The sequence below is a fragment of the Lissotriton helveticus genome, chromosome 10 (assembly GCF_964261635.1).
Source record: "Lissotriton helveticus chromosome 10, aLisHel1.1, whole genome shotgun sequence".
Classification (NCBI taxonomy): domain Eukaryota; kingdom Metazoa; phylum Chordata; class Amphibia; order Caudata; family Salamandridae; genus Lissotriton; species Lissotriton helveticus.
In genome coordinates, this window is record NC_136071.1 from 1013555847 (window position 1) to 1013572319 (window position 16473).

Sequence of the window (16473 nt, forward strand, 5' to 3'; positions counted from 1 at the left end):
GGGAGTGAGGGACACACGTGCTCAGCAAGAACCCTCTAACCGAAAGTGAATGGCGATGCGGTGATGGGGAAAGGGTAGTGCACTGGATATCCATGTGAACGCCTCAAGGAGGTTTAGCCCACTTACATCCCGCCCAGCCCGCAAAGCGTGACCGTACCTGCGAGAGCCACACTTCCCTTGAAGTGTGGCTGGGCGAAGCGCCTTCTCGTTGGCCTCCTGGCTTGTCGCTGCAGTCATCTGCTCTCCCTCCCGTCTCTCCTCCGATCCACTCCTTGTTCTCCTCGATGGTCCTGGCAGCTCTGCCATTCCCGCTCTCTGCCTCCGATCTTCCTCCTCCTGCCGTGACTCCTGGCTCGCCTCCGATGTTCTCTTCTCCTCTCCTCCACTCCTCGCCATCGCACTCCTCGCCTTTCCAATCTCCAGACCTCCACTCCTCGCCGTCGCACTCCTCGCTTCTCCAAACTCCTCCTCCGCCTCCGGGTGATGAACACACCTGTGCGTGGGTCTCGCAGGTTTTTACCTTGTGTTTGTGGGTGGGGCTTGCCTCGGGATCCGCCCAATTAAAGTAACAGTGTTCCTCAGGGTGGTTGTACTCGAGTCCTGGTGTGACACCCTCGTCTACCTTCCAGTTTTCGGGCTGCTGTTTGGAGAAAGGCAAAAGGTCATTGTCTTTCATGTCGTCGTCCGCGTCTCCCCCGTCACATCTTCCTATATCATAAGTAAGACAATAACGAATTAGGGACTTCATTCTGAGATTCCTTCATGAAACAACTTTCAGGCCTTGAGATCTGTAGAGGACCATACAAAAACTGTGTTTCACAAAGCAGTCAAATGGCAGCACGCTCTGATAACTGGTGCATCCGTTGAAGGTTGACCAAACCTCCTAGCAATTTATATACACACACACACATACATATATATATACATATATATATATATATATATAATTTGAAGGCATTAGAGGCAGCCCCACGAGGGGAATTTTTTTGGAGCACTGCAATGACCAGAAGGCCTTGCCAAATGGCACGCCCACTGAGGCAGGTGTTTGAAATATCTACTAACGTGCGCTTTGAAAAACTGTCCTCTAATCTCCTTTGAACTTTGCCTCTGATGAAAGGATTGAGGAAATCCTGAAACGCGCCAGGCTGACATTAACCTTTGAAGACTGCAGCTGTGTGTTTTTCTGCTGGCAAGCTGTGAAATGGATGCAAATTTTCAGTGCCGATTAAACTTCTTGTGGCTTTACTTCGTCTTTGGGGCTTACCTGCTTTGTTGGAGATATATATATATATATATATATATATATATATATATATATATATATATATATATATTCACACGCTGGTTCCAGGTTACCCGGCCATTGAGCGCTCGTTGTGGGTGCGTAACCCTACGGCAGAACCACGCCGTTATATATTTCACGCTTTTTCGCTGTCACACGAAAAAATTGGGCGCACTCCCTCTGAATTCCACAGTTTGATTTATTATAATCTTTTTAGCATGAAAGCAAAACGATCTACGCGTTTCGATGCTACAAGCATCTTGCTCACGATCAACTTCTCATATTTTTTTCAAAACATTTAAAGCAATCAAGGGTTTGATGTTACATCACTTCCTGTTTCTCTCTGCTAGGCATTGTGGATATTGTGGTTTTTTATATAAAAAGAGTCTTTGGGTAGATTTGTACCGTTCATTTAACACAGAAAATAATAACCCCTTATTTTCAGTATTGAACTCTTTCCATGTCTTAAGGACAAGTGACATTTTTCTTTTTATTGTGTGATTTTCTACTCTTTGTTGGTGTCTTTAACCATCAAATTCCTTGATTTCATTTCTAATCCCTCTAGTGGGATATATCAACTCCCTCCTTAATCCCAAAGATGACGACACAGCTTACGAGTTTGTTGATGTTTTTTCTTTATTCACTGGCCAACAGTAGGTGGATGATCAGTTCTTCGTGGGGTTCTGGGAGGCAAAGAAAGGTAAGGCAGTGAAGAATGTGACTTTGTCCAGGTGGATAATCGTTTGCGCTAAGATCTGCTAAATGATGGCCAAGAAAGCAGCCTCCAGAAGGATTAAGGGCCCATTCCACAAGGTCTAAGGTTGCTACCACTGGTTCGGCATGTGGATTGACTGTTTTAAATATTTGTCAGGATGCAATGTGGGCATCAGTGCACATGTTCACAAATTCAAACTGTATTGACCATCGCAGGTAAAATACGAGTGGTTCCTGGTCCCACTCTTGGAATGTGTGGAAGATGATTGGTAAGTATTATTGGCAGTAAAACATGCAGCAAAACATGCACAATTCTCCGTCTAGCTGTGTAGAAAGAGAGAGAGATTGATTGTTTTTTAGCAACCGCCTTTCACAAGCAGAGAAAGACTATGGGTGGACACTTGAACTGTTGAAGTGGTGCCAAAGAAGCTGTTGTAACTACACTTTTTCATGAACATTTTACTTTTATTTTATAAAGCACATTATCACCTACAGGACATGAAAACTGCCTAAAATAGAAATTTAAAAAACATATATTTGATCTTTTGACTCAAATGAAGTGCATGACCTCTCATTCAGCTTTATCAAAAATGATGGATTATTATGTATTGCAGAGAGGGTGATAGTGCAGTGTACACTGGTTGAAATGTGGGACTCTAGGACCTGATTTAAAATTTTGCTGGCAGAAATGATGTGCAACTTTGTGACTTTTCTTCTGCAGTCTATATACAAATGTGACCTCCTTTATATAAGACTGAATTCTTCAGGGGATGACTAAGATGCTTCATTTATATCACCCTGAGCACATGACATGTCTCTTTTAACAATTGATCTATGATGGACTGGAAGACTGCATACTGGTTCCATGACAGTAGATTTGGTTGTCCTGACAATACACACTAGAATGGGTTTCAGTCATCACACAAGTCAATGCTATTGTTATTTTCAAATTATGTTATAAAGAATATGTTGACATGCACAGTCATAGCTATAACCTCTTTGTGGATGACATTGTTAAAAAAGATGAATATGCTTCAGCAAGGTCTCCAGGGCATACAGTTGGCACTAGAATATTACAGTTTCAGAGTTAAAAGTGACCTTTGTGTGAGGCAATTCATTCTCAAAAGCAGAAGGTCCTTGAAGCTAAATCATCATCCTTACAAAGAAGATGATTTAATCTAGAAGAATTCAACCATCATCCTTGAAGGTTTCTTTCTGTATGTGCTGGAGACAAAACCCTAAAATGTCTTCAGACATCTATCAGGCAGTTTCACTTAAGGGCAAAGACGGACTTGGAACAGCAACCAGCCATGGCAGATTGCTGCTCGACTGGCCCTGGGAGCGGGGTGGGGGTAGAGCAGGGGAGGAGCTAGCAAGAAGCACTGTTTCCGCTTTTGTTACAGGGGGGCGATATTGCAGCACTGCTGCAAAACAGGTCCCCATGGGCACACAATCAGCCCCCACCCCTCCAGCCCACTGGGGAAATGCCTGGTGCCCACTACAGCCAGTCCGGCCCTGCTTAAGGGCAACTAGAATTTGATGATTGTAACATCCAATCAATTAATGGCTCTCAATTGCCTTTGTAGAGAAATCTCCAACATTTCCCTTGCTTATACCAAGTCTCACAAATGAAGTGCTCCTAGTAGAAGGGAACGTTATTGGTGTATTTGGAGATTTATGGTGCAATTAGTTTGTCGTATGAATTTTGTAAGTGTTTGCAATACAGTTTATTGTATCCATTGCTAAATTGTAATGTTTTGCAGTTTAATAAAGACTGTTTCTATCTTTTCTCCTTATGTCCTATGGATCCATGTAATACCATGTTGATTCTTTTTTTTATTTTAATCATGTTTTGCTGAAATGTTAGTCTGTACACATGAGAAATGTTTAAGTTTAGCTGCTTATGTTTTAATTTTGGAAGTGCTTTTGTGGTTTGAAGGAACAAGTTGATTGGTTCCTGTTAGGATGCTTATAAACCAAGAGAGTGATTTTCGTCTTGTGCTGGACAGGATAGTGCATATGCTTGTAGTATAAGTTATTGGAAACCAAGGTGCCGGACTGACTGAATGTTATAAACCGAGCTGTGAACTGCCTGGAAAATGCATGCTGATCTAGTCATCTGAATTACTTGACTAGTGCAGGCTTCTCATTGCTGTTTCGTTAGGCTGAAGTCTCTTTCTGGCTTAACTAATCCATTGCTGAGCAGCTTAAAATGGGCTCCCCTTTTATCCTCAATAGACTTCATGATTTTACTAATGTCATTAAAAGAAAATCATGAGTAAAGATAGAGCTACATGTTACCCAGGACCGGTTTAACTCGAGTTATGGACCCATGTCCCTTAGGGAGGTACATGAAACACACAAAGGTTGATGGGAGGACTGCTTGCACTTTTTCTCATTTTCAATAAATAGCATGCCTGTTTCATAAAAAGTTTTCTTTTTTTACACAATCATATTCTTCATGACTTATTATGTCATTGTGTTTATAGTGCTATCATGTTTTAATGCTAAAAATGTAAACATGAATTCCTGAAAAGGAATGTATTGCAAATGTTGTTCCTCGTTGCCTTTAAGATGTACACAGGATAGGTTTTTCATTGTACCTGCATACTGCAAAAGGTTTAATATGTTTCACTTAGTGAATTAACAAGTGGTCATTGTCCTCGTTTAGAAAGGGATCAAGAAGTAGGGATTCAGTTAACTCTTTCTGTAATCAGGTTACCCAGCATATTTACCCACTCTGCTGCATTGCATGTCTTTGATGAGTGACAGTAAGAACTGCAAAAACCTCACGGTAATACCAGCACTATTTACCAGCAGCGAAAGACAGGTGCTGAAGAAATACCTGGTGGTAAAAAAAAAACATCAGGAAATGTCAGTAATGTAGTCTCCACAAATTATTCCCCATATTTCTGCCACACCTCTAAAGGCACTGGTTATGCAGTAGCCTGTTGTTATCACCGCTGCTGGTCCTCATTTCTTTATTTAACAGTGTGCTGCAAACAACTGCCAGGTCAGCAGTGAGTAATCAGTTCATATTGCACCAACCTTACTCTTTGTTTCATGGCCAGCCCAGCTTATCAGTTGTTGAAAAATATGGACCACGTGAGCACCTATTTTTCCTTCGGTATGGTTGTCCGAGCATAATCGAATTTACTTTGAAAACCCTCAGTAGCAATTAAATAATACAAAAAACTATCCCAAATTATCCTGTGTGTAATTGTCCATTTCACAATGCAAAAACTAGCCACCATGAAGCAATGACGCTTTTGTGTAACTAATGCGTCAAAGCACTATGCAAATAATCCTTCTCTCCGCTTTCCTTCTCTGGAAACGCCCAATGCGAGTAATAAGAGGAGCAAATAGATTAGTGGGTGAAGTCACCAAGACTAGGAAACCATAAAATGCAAATATAGAAGTGTACGACACCTTTACTATTTCTTGGCATACTGTGATTACGCTGAAATCTAAACCCCTGAGGCTAACTACACACCCTGATCAGAGCACATCCGGGGAAATGTACGTTTAAGAGGCTACGGAGGGCGTTGCCACAATAACCGCAATTCCAATCTGTGCTTAAAATAAACACCAGCGTATTTAACTCTGGGTTTTTGCTTTCACGTTCGTTTTGAGAAATATGCCAAATATCGCTTGTAGAAAGGGAGACCTTTTTTCGTCTTTGTAAGGGAGTGGGGGCCGTTACTACTGGGGGCCTACCGGTAAGTGTGGATGCATGCAAATAAGGGACACCACGCGTTCATTACTGTGTTGGACCGGAAGCCCCGAGCGACCTCCGTCCTTTTATTTATAGCCTTCTGGCCACGCCTGGCCAGAAAGTGATACATAGTGTGTGAGTGTTTCCGGGTCTCAGCCGAGACCCGCGAAACACTAGAGCGTCACATCCCTTCCCACCTTGGTATTTGTTTTTCCTTTCTTTTCGAACAGTCTTGGTAAGTCAGCATACAAAATCGGCCAGCCTCTGGCTTGGTCTGGGGTTTGGTCGAAGGTTGTGAAAACTTCGCCCCCTGGCTTGCAAGGGTTCCAACTCCGTCATCATTGGTGATGGCGAGGTGCTGGCAAGTTCACCATTTTCAACCGGATCACCAACACTGTCGGATTGGTCAGCAGTTTCAGTGACAGGCCCAAATTCGGTTGCTGGGGCTTCAGGCACAGATGGAATGCGTTTGAACCACAAGACATTCCTGGTGATTTCTTCCCCACTCTTTTGTGCCGTCACAGCAGGGACTTTGGTCGCCTTGATGGTCCACGGTTCTACTTCATACGGAGTGCGGAACTTTCCTCCTGGTCTGCGTGTTCGTACCAGCATCATGTCTCCGGGGGTCAATTCTTTGTCTCGTGCCCGCCTCTTCTCGCTTGCCCTTTCGTTTGTCTTTCTCCTCCTCTCTTGGGCAGCGGCCGGTACATATGGTTCAGGTGTCCACTTCTCTGCCGTTGGCAATAGATCATGCCGGGGTCCTGCAAACATCAACGACCAGGGGGATCTTTGAGTGGTGCTGTGGGGAGTGCTTCTGTACTCCCTCAGAAAAAGTTGCAGTGCTGTCTCTGGATCCTTCCCTTCTACTATAGCTATCCTTAGGGCTTTATTGACAGTCCTCATAAACCTTTCCGCTTCCCCATTGGCTTGAGGCCATTGAGGTGTGATTCGACGGTGCTTTATCCCCAGCTGTTGCAAGAACTCTTTAAATTTGTTTCCTTGAAACGGTGGGCCATTGTCCGTTTTAACCACCTGAGAGATACCAAACATCGCAAATATTTTGCTGAGGATCGGCTGGATATTTAAAAAGCTGGTAGATGGTGCTACCTCTACCACTGGGTATTTAGTGTAACTGTCTACTAGTATCACAGTCACTCTTCCGTCAGGAAAACTACCAAAGTCGAAGCTGACCCAGGTCCAGGGTGCTGGAGAGGGCTCTTCCGTGATAACTGGTGCCGGGGTATCCGGCAGACTGGTTAGCTGGCATGCTCGGCAGTTTCTCACTACATTGTCCACTTTCTCATCCATGTCAGGGAACCACACCTTTTCCCTCATTCTGGCTTTCATCCTCCTCGTACCTTGGTGTCCTTCATGGGCCAGTGAGGTCGCTCGATCTTGGAGAGTCTTCGGAATCACTACACGTGAACCTCGAAGGAGGAGCCCATTGTTTGCTCTACTGAGTTCATTGTGTACCCTCCAGAACTGAGAAAGGCGAGTGCGGTCTGCTTCATTCCAGTCACTCACATTATGCAAAAAGTTCTCCCAGGAACCATTGTCTATTGCCGTCTTGACTCTTGTCACGACTACATCATTGTCATACTGATCTATAATGTCTTCAGCTGCCAGCGCTTGGGGACATGACAGTTGGGACACCATGTCTACAAATTCTTCGGTCCGTAGTTCTAGGTCTTGAGCCTCACTTGCCTCCACCTGAGGATGTCGTGATAGAAAATCCGCTGGGTTTTTCGCTCCCGGTCTGTAGACCAGATCCATTTGATAATGTTGGACCTGAATGGCCCATCGCTCAATCCGCGGCGGTGGATGTGGTGCGGTACTTTTGAACAAAGGAATCAACGGCTGATGATCTGTGACCATCCTGAAGGGTTGCCCGGTGATATATAAGTGGAAATGATTGCAGGCCCACTTCACGGCCAAAGCCTCCTTCTCGATCTGCGAGTACCTGGCCTCTGTCGCTGTGAGGGCCTTGCTCGCAAATGCCAGGGTAACCCACACTCCAGGCTCTGATTCTTGCGTTAGTAGAGCGCCCAAACCAACAGGACTGGCGTCCACCAATATTTCTGTCTGTCTAGCCGTATCAAAATATGCCATTGTGGTGCTGTCTAACAGCGCTGCCTTTATCTTGTCAAACGCCTCGGCTTCACTTCGGGACCACCTCCAGGGAGTTTCCTTCTTGGTTAAGTTCCGCAGAGGCTCAGCTATGGTGGCAAGCTGCGGGATAAACCGGGCACAGTACTGCGCCATGCCCATGAAACTCCTCACCTCTGACGCTGTAGTTGGGGCCGGAGCACACTTAATGGCGGTCGACTTCCGAGGGTCTACCTTGACTCCTTCCGAGTCGAAGACATATCCAAAAAACTCTATGGACTGTTTGAAGAACTGGCACTTGTCCTTATGCAGTGTGACTCCAAAGTCGGTCAGTCTTCGGAGCGTGGCTTTTAGCCTCCTGTGGTGTTCTTCACTAGTCTTGACGTGGATGAGGATGTCATCACTGTCATTTAAGACTCCACTCAATCCAGACAGAATCTCTTTGATGGTGTTTTGAAAGATTTCGGCTGCAGATGTTATGCCAAAATTGAGCCTTTTATATCTTCTTAGACCTAAGTGCGTTGAAAACGTTGTGATGTAGCGGCTCTCTTCTGCCAGTTTTAGTTGATGGTAGCCTGCGTTTAAATCTAACTTGGAGAACCATTGTGCTCCCTTCAGGTCCGTTAGTATGTCATCTACTGTGGGCGTGAGATGCCTCTCCCTCTTGATTGCCTTATTGGGCAACCTCATGTCAATGCATATACGAATCTTGCCAGGCTGTCGGGGCTTCTCTGCAATCACCATCGGCGATACCCATGGTGTCGGTCCTGTCACTTTTTCTATTACTCCTTGCTCTTCCAGCGTTATCAATTCTCTTTCTACCGCCGACCTGAGATGGAAGGGAATTCTCCTATGCCTCAAAGCTATGGGTTGTATCGCCTCGTCAATGTGTAGCTTGACGGGTGGCCTCTTGATGGTTCCTAGACCTTGAAACAGTGATGGGAATAATTGAAGGATTTCCTCCGTGTGTAGTGCTTTGACGGCATTGACGAAAGCAATTAGTTTGAGGTCCTCAGCCATATGACTGCCAACCAGCAAGTCCGCCTCTTTGTCTCACATGGAAAGTGGTTGTCAGCTCTTGACCCTCTGCCTTCACTTGTACAGTCATCTTCCCTCGCAGGGGTAATGGCGTCTTGCTGCCATATGTGAGGATACAAGCTTTCGATGGTACCAGTTGTGGTCGTGGCCGCAACGCCTTGTAATGTTGAATGCCCATCACATTGATCGTGGCTCCAGTGTCTATGACCCCTGTTACTGTCGAACCATCGATCTGAATCTGACACTTCGGCTGCGGTCTTCGCCGCCTTTTGAGTTTGCTCACTAAGGATACGTAGTAGCATTCTTCCTCATCCTCCGTCGACGAGTCATCAAGCCGCTGTGTTTGGCGGGGCTGTGTTCTATTCCCTCTCGACGGGTTCTCATCCCGTGCATCATCTAGGGCAAGTTGCCTGACTGCTTTAGTCGGTGCTTTCTTCCCTGCTGTTCCTTGTCCTCTGAAGTTTCCTCTTGCTCCACCCCTGCAGACGCTGGCAAAATGGTTAAGTCCTCCACATTTGGCGCACGTCTTGCCACGTGCCGGGCAGCCATCTTGGTTGTGATCTTCATATCCGCAGGATCCACATTGCGCCCGCTGCTGTGCCCTGGTCGGCCATCTTCCTCGTCCTCCGCGGCTACTACTCCGCACAGCATCCACTCTTTCTGTCTTCATGGTTACTTCAGTGCTTGCTGATGGGTTGACGGCGGGCTCCATTGCCGTGGCACGTGCATCCGACAACTCATGAGACCTGGCTAACATTAATATTTCATCCAAGGTTATGCGGGGCAGTCTTAATATCAGTGTCCTTAGGTGCTTACTCTTGCATCCCTGAATCAGTTGGGCTGTTACCTCCTTTGTTTGATCATCATCCGGGCATGTGCTTATCAGCTCTCTTAGTCGTGCGTGAAAAGCATCCATCGTTTCTCCTTCCCTTTGCCTTGATTGTCTGAATTTGAACCATTCATAATGGGGGTTCAGTTGCGGGTCAAAGTGTGCATTTAGCGCTTGAACTGCAGCATTATAGTCTGTTGATGCTCCGGTGTTTGGTAGGTGTGAAAATAACTTGTAGAGTTCATCACCACCAAAGTGCAGTAGTAAGGATCGTTTCACCTCATTGTCCTTTTCCCTCGTTGCTGTGAAATAGTTATTTAAACGACTCAGCCATACTGCCCACCTCGGCGCCGCTGTGCCTGGGTCAGCTAGCGCACTAAACGGAGGCATCGGGTTGATTTGGGAGTGAGGTGACGGTTGGAATATTGGCCCTACTGCTTGTTGTCCTGCCGGCCCTGCTCCTTGTGCCGGGGCTGCTGCCTGTTGAGCCCCTCCAGTCGCTGCATCATCTTGCGCCACTGACATTGCTGTGATTGAAAGTTCCTGCTCCTACGCTCCACGTGTCTGACCTAGTGTGATGTGTCGCCCACTTCGTGACTTAGCAAGCACTATTCATGGGATATATCCCTGTACTATTGTCTTCTCTTCACACCACTTGGTTTCTCATGTCCATGCCCACTTTTCGTGTTTGGCTACTCATCCACTTTTTTTTTTTTTCTCTTACAGGTACCAGTGCTTGTTGGTAGCTGTACTCGACGATGACTTCTTCCCCACATGCAGACTGCCTTCACCCTGCAGCCGCGGGGATTCTCTGCCCTCCCGTGCCGATCGCACCAAACACTCGAAAGGATCGAGGCTTCTTCACGCGTCTCTGACGCTGGGGCGGGCCTTACTACCACTGCGCATGCGCGCACCTCTGTGTGCACCAGCCGGGCCTTCGCGCCGCGTAGCCGATGACTGCCGGGCCCTCACCGCAGGGAACTACTGCTGTCCGCCGGCCTTCACGCAGCCTCTCCACGCTGCTTCCCGGCGTGAGCCCGATTCGCGGTACCTTCGTCTTCTGCCCCTCGGCCACAACGTCGGAGCACACGTCAGGCTGGGAGCACACCGTCACCGCCAGCAAGGAAGCGTCCCACTCCTCAGCTAGGGTTCTTCACCGATGGTCACCACCCTCGTCGCCAGTGTAAGGGAGTGGGGGCCGTTACTACTGGGGGCCTACCGGTAAGTGTGGATGCATGCAAATAAGGGACACCACGCGTTCATTACTGTGTTGGACCGGAAGCCCCGAGCGACCTCCGTCCTTTTATTTATAGCCTTCTGGCTACGCCTGGCCAGAAGGTGATACATAGTGTGTGAGTGTTTCCGGGTCTCAGCCAAGACCCGCGAAACACTAGAGCGTCACAGTCTTCAAATAAAATCTTCATTTTATCATTTAAAAAAGTTTGAACAAAAATAATATATGCACTGTTAAAGCTATTGCTACCCCATCAAGGTTGGACATTTAAAAACAATTTAAAGTAAGATCATTAACATTTTAAGAACGCACTCGGGGGCAGATCTACAAGAAACTAACGCAGTCGTTTTCCTGCCCTGCGTTAGTTCCCAAGCACAGGATGCAACATTTCAATATGTTGCATCTCTGTGCTTTCCCCTGTGCTGGCACACAAACTGCTGCCATGCGCCTGTGCAGGCACCTAGGGTGCCTGCATCGTGGGGAGATTGTTTATCTGCAGGAAGGGGTACCTTCCTGCACAAAAACAATCAATTGAGGTGATTTACTCTTCCAATGTGTGATGTAGAATGCAGCAAGCATTGAAAGAAGAAAAAAACAAGGAGAAATTAAAACATTTCTCCTTGTTGCACCTCGCTACGCCACCCCATGGATGGCGTAGCATTCTGACGCATTTTCAGATTTACGATTTCTGGTAAATCTGGAAATGCATCAGTGGACGTGGGTGTTGCGTGGGAACACCCACAGCAACACCCATGGCACGCCCCTAACATGCAAACGGTTGCATGAACAGGGGCTATATTTACAAGCACAGGTTAAGTCATGCAGGGTGACTTTACCTGTGCTTGTAAATATCACTCAGCAGGCTACACCACTGGTGCGTCACGCAACGTGATGCACTGTAGGCACAAGGGGTTTGTAAATCTGCCCCTCAGTGCTTAATTTGTAAAACAATAATTGCCAGGTCCCTCTTCAGGAGACCACAGCAGCTTCCACCACACATTGCCCCTGCCATGCTGCCAGTGATAGTAACAATACAGCTAGTTACCATCACACTCCTACAAGTGTGGCAATTCAGACTATTTCAGGATCCCAAAGCAATAAGAACGGCTCGGGCACCAGGTACTAGTCATTTTTAATGTACATTGAATTAATAATTAACAGTTGTTGTGTTCTTCTCTAAATTAGTCAGACAGCGCCATCTTGCAGCAGACTGTCACAGTCTCTGGTGTTGACAAGAGCTGGTGCCGAGCCCCGGAAACCACAGTCTCAAATTAAGCACTGAATGCACTTCAATTGCTAAAGTTTATACTTACATAGAAGGTTGATGAAGTTACTCAAAAACATTAATTAAACAATACATTCTATGTGGGTAATTTGCATACTTTTTTCTATGGATACTGGATCATTCTTTTATTGAAATCAGTAAGGTTTACCCAAATTTGGCGAGGTTTCTGGGTATGCCCTGCTTATACCTATCATGTGCTGGATTTGTATTAGTTCAGATAGATTGCATCCTCTTCTGAAATGAGATTTCTGGGCCCTCATTTAAAATAGGTTGCACTAGCCCAGACTGTGCCATGACGCACCTTTTGAAATGGGTGTGCCCGGCGCAGACCGGACCACTCCACAAAATTACACTTCTGCACTGTTTACACGCCTGCACTGCTAACAGCACATTCGTGAATGATGGATTGGCTGTTTGAAGTAGCTGGACTGCTTTTCACTGTGCAGGCAAAAACCCGCCCATCAATTCAAAGCGGATAGGTATCTTCTTGCATGCAGATGCAGTGAGTTATGTCTATGAGATTTATGGTACCCTTTTTCACCCTCTCAAGGGGCGCCCTTTGGGGCACACTTACTATACATCACCTCTAAATGGTGCCCAGTCATTGTAATTCATGAGGCCCTCTTTTCCTCTGCAGCCATGTCTGTAATACGTGCATGGAGTGTTTTATAATTTTCATGGAGCCACACTCGCATAGAAATGAGGGAACGTTCCTTCATGATCACGTTGGAGCAAGATGTGCATTGTCAGAATTCATATTATAGAAAGGGCTGCACAAGCATCTGCTTATCATTCTGTAATATTGAAATGCTCCTTGTCCAAGAAGTGGGTAAAACATTCATTTTGTCCCAAGAGCACTTAGCCTAATCCAGCTCCTGTTATCCAAATATCAGCTTTTCTTAAGGACTTTTAAGCAAATTGTGTTCCACTTCTCATGGAAAACATCGGATCCTATTTGCAATTTAAGAACTATGCCTCTATTTTGTTCCAAGACTTTGGATTCTAGGATTGTGGCAAATCAAGGTCTCACCGAGCATATCAGAAATTGAATTACGGTTATGGCAGTAGCGGGTGTCCATGTCAGATCTTAAAGCTTATTTCTGCTCGATATCTTCAAACAGGTTCCTCGGCTTTTGACACCAGGTCATATGTCTGCTCAGAGGACTTCATTCAAGCATTGCAGACAGTGATGCAAGATGATGTCCCTCGCTGGACCACCACAATAGCCTTATGTGATGTTTTAAGTCAGATCCTTTTTTCACACCATGTTATTTTTGTGCCTTCATGCACCCGAAGGCCATCAGGGAGAGGGAGACCAAGTTAGCTTTGGCTAAGGCCTACAGGGAGCATCCCAATTTAACTCTGTCTCCTAAAGAACAGTACGGTTCCAGGGTATGTTCTTTGAAAAGACAGCCCCACAAAAAGAACAGTAAGTGCCTTAAGAAAAAGAAAACCTCTTCTTCCTCAAAGAAGCGGTCTCCTTCTTGGGACTGGTTGAAGTCTTGAGGTAGTCCACTGAAGCCAGGCTCTTCTTCGATATCAAGCAACCTCAGGCACCTAAGAAGTTGTGACTGGAGTTTCCATTCCTTCGCCCAGCCTTGCTCAGGTTGAAGTTTTTGGGCTAGTGATGCTGGACCTTTTCAGGATGGCTTGGAAACACTCTGGGCTACTTCCCATGGTAAGTAAGTATTAGCACAGTTAGTTAAAACCAATGCAATACAAAAGCAGAATATATAAAAACAAAAAATATAAAATTAAATGTATTTTAAAACCGACATAGCGTGGACATTGCTGTTCTGTTCGTACTGGTAATAAGGTGTATTGTCCTTTCATTTTTCACGCAAAAAGTACTTTGGCAGTGGAAATAATTTTTATTTTAAAAGCAGTTTAAAAATCGGTTCTGGGCATTTTTTTTTCCACTGCCTTTATAAATTTTACCAGGCTGCAGCTCAGCTGGGGGTCCTGAGATGAAAAACAGGTGAGAACTGCACTCCTTCGTGTGCGTATCCCGTATCGGATAAAATGGCGCTTCAGCAGGAGTTTCCACTAATCTAGCAGTTTCTCGCAGGAGCATAGCAAGTGTAGCATATCCTCTTGCATAACGCCACATAGCCGCAATAGCGTGCCTGCTTTCTCTTTTAACCAGTGTGGAAGATGCTGAATGCAGGGTAGCAGACCTAACCGGTACCTTAGGAAGCACATTTGGTAGTTTTGGCGTAGCCCAGGCCAAGATAGTTCTGAGGAGCTTTTGCCGAATACGAGTTCAGAATCATCCAAGCGTGCGTTCTTTTTGAGAAGTCAGCTTTGTCTTGAACCCATGACAGTTGTTTGATTGACTTCTTGACCAAATTTTTGAGCATTGTGTGATTTGTGAAGGTGGCCCAGAGCTGTTCCAACCCCGTGTTTACAAGACTGTTTGCCAAATACTTGGCTGCTGGTGAGGTTGGATGCTGCTCTAGCTCCCTCCATAGATAGTCGTTCAGTGTTCCTTGTGCGGATTTCCTCACTTTATCCCAGGTACAAATGTAGGCCCCCTGTCTTGCCAGGAGCTGTCGTTGACTGCCAAACTCCAGCCTAATCTGCGATGGAGAGGTTCGCTTGGGAAGACTGAAGATGATTCTATATGCAGCTGTGATCGTGCTATCAAGTGTTGTTGCGTCTCTGCCTCGCTGCACCTCGCTCCCGTAGGTAATTGTTAGCAACAATTTGGCGCGGATAACTTTTATCAGAGGTTTTAGAGAAGGGCCAGTAAGTTTGTTGTTTAGTGCTTTTAAAGAGATTGCCAGTGCAAGTCCTTTTCCTCTCATGCTTGATCTTTGCACACTGAATCGACCACCATCGTCAATCTTCACGCCTAGGTATTTGTATGTCGACGTATCTTTGATGCGAGAGTTGTTCCAGAACCACGAAAGGGATTTCTTTTTACTTTTGCTAATCGTCATCGTTTGGGTTTTCTCAAGGTTTATTGTTAGGTTGTTTGACTTGGAGTAGCTCTGCGTTGTGTTCACAGGGTTTTGAAGCCCTACCTTGGTGTGACTTATTAGGACTATATGGGGGGAGTCTGTTCCTGCAGGCTTGGCTACTATGGATACTCTGATACCTTCCAATGCTGCACCTCTATGAGTGCCAGTCCTGGTACCTAAAGTGAAGTTGAAGCCAGCCAGGGCACCATCTCTGTGCATTCAGGTTATTCCTCAACAGTGATGTTGAAGTCAGGAAAGAAAACGCCCACTGAGCCAACTCCAGTGTGGCCAACAAGACAAAAAACCTGATACTTGTGGCAAAGGAGAAAGTGGGCACATTTTAACAGTAAATCATTGTTGTAAAATGGACCTCTCTAAATGGTCACGTCAAACTTGTTGCCTTCCTCCTTCTCTTTTCTGACCTTCTTTTTGTTGGCTTTAGGACTCTTCACACTTTACCAGTGTTAACTGGTGTTTAAGCAGTGCTTAATTTGAGCTGGTGGTTTTACTGCTCAGCACCAGCACTTAAGTGTCAGCACTGGTACCTATGACAGTCTGCCACATTGTGGCTCTGTTTTTTTAATTCAGAGATAAGCTCAATTCAATATACATTAAGAATGGCTAGTACCTGCTTCCGAAGCCATTTTTTTATCTTTGGGGCCCTGGAATTGTCAGAATTGTCACACTTGTAGGAGTGTGACTTATTAGTTATGCTGTTACTGTAATTGACGGTAAAAAAGGGGGTGGTGATGGACGGAGCATCTGAATCAATCAAACACTCACACCCAGTCAAAAGAACTGGGTTTAATCCATCACCGTTCTTTAGCCCACTCTGCCACCCCAGTTCAGACATGGCTATATGCAAATCAGTCTGACCCTGTGCCTCATGGGAACAGTCCAGCCCGAACTGCCAAGCCATGTCTTCCCTGGACCGGAAACATGCTTCCGAGGACCGGTTTCTGGCATTCCAGCCGTCTTCAGCCCAGCTTGCTTGAATCCAGTGGCAAAGTGAGCAAGGGACTCACGTCTGAGCATACCCTGCCACACTTATGGCAGCCAAAAGCGGTACAAAAGGGGGTGGTGATGGACGGAGCATCTGAATCAATCAAACACTCACACCCAGTCAAAAGATCTAGGTTTAATCCATCACCGTTCGGTAGCCCACTCTGCCTCCCCAGTTCAGACATGGCTATATGCAAATCAGTCTGACCATGTGCCTCATGGGAACAGCCAGAAACCGGTCCTTGGATGCTTGATTCCAGTCTAGGAAAGACATGGCTTGGTAGTTCGGGCTGGACTGTTCCCAT

At 45.9% G+C, this 16473-nt stretch overlaps 1 protein-coding gene across 1 annotated transcript in view; it reads left to right on the top strand.

The window, feature by feature from the left end:
* Positions 1-16473, top strand: part of COL28A1 (collagen type XXVIII alpha 1 chain) — a 621255-nt gene that overhangs the window by 443224 nt on the left and 161558 nt on the right. The window lies entirely within an intron of this gene.